Genomic DNA, 1,267 nt, shown 5'->3' with positions numbered 1-1,267 from the left:
GATTCTCCTGCCTGAGCCTTCCGAGTAGCTGGGATTATAGGTGTGTGCCACCACGCCCAGCTAATTTTTGTGTTTTTAGTAGAGATGGGGTTTCACCATGTTGGCCAGGCTGGTCTTGCACCCCTGACCTCAAGTGATCTGCCTGCCTCAGCCTCCCAAAATGTTGGGATTATAGGCCATTGCACTCGGCTGCTAATTTTAACTTTATTACATTTTTTCAAAATTGAAATTTTTTAAAATAAAGAAAACTTACTCTTTTTTTGTATTTTATGGTAAAAAAGCTAGTGCCTTAGCAAAATACAGGAATGTAGAACTTACGTTTGTTAAAGATAACCATTACTTACAGTTTGTATATCTTTTCAGACTCCTTTTAATTTCATGTGTTTGTAACTGTTGGAATAATTTTCAAGATACATTCATAAGTTAATATAATGAAAGCAAGTAATACAGAATGTACAGCATGCAAGTAATACAGAATTGTATGTGGTTGAAAGTTTTTTTTGCTTTTTTTTTTTTTTAAATTGAGACAGGGTCTTGCTCTCTCACCCAGGCTAGAATGTAGTGGCACAATCTCAGCTTACTGCAGCCTTGATCTCCCAGGCTTAATGGATCCTCCCACTTTAGCCTCCCAAGTAGCTGGGACTCCAGGCCCGTGCTACCATGCCCAGCTAATTTTTGTATTTTTTGTAGAGATAGGTCCATCTGTGTTGCCCAGGCAGGTCTCAAACTCATGGGCTGAAGCGATCCTTCCGCCTCAGCCTCCCAAAGTGCTGGGATTACAGCTGTGAACCATCATGCCTGGCCGTATAACTGACTCTTTACTTAGCATATTGTGATTGTCTTCTTTAGTCGGTGTGCACTGCCTTATGCTTTGTCATTCTGCTGCAGTATGGCTATACCATAATTAATTAACTAACTCCTTGATGATGCTTGCTTAGGTCATTTCTGTTTTTTCATAGAGATTGTTTCAGTGAACATTTTTGTGTATCTCTTTGCATATCAAAATGCTTGTGCCAGTCTTTCTATTATACAAAGATACATTTTAAAAGGAGAGATTATAAAATCAAACACAATGTACGTTTCAGTTTTTAAATTTTCATTTTTAGAGATAGGACCTCTCTCTGTCAGCCAGGCTGGAGTGCAGTGGTGCAATCATGGCTCACGGCAGCCTCGAACTCCTGGGCTCAAGTGATCCTCCCACCTCAGCCTCCTGAGTAACTGTGACTACAGGCGCATGCCACGATGCCTGGCTAATTTTTTTTTTTTT

The sequence above is a fragment of the Mandrillus leucophaeus genome, unplaced genomic scaffold (genome assembly GCF_000951045.1).
Source record: "Mandrillus leucophaeus isolate KB7577 unplaced genomic scaffold, Mleu.le_1.0 Scaffold521, whole genome shotgun sequence".
Taxonomy (NCBI): domain Eukaryota; kingdom Metazoa; phylum Chordata; class Mammalia; order Primates; family Cercopithecidae; genus Mandrillus; species Mandrillus leucophaeus.
This window is presented reverse-complemented; position numbering follows the sequence as displayed.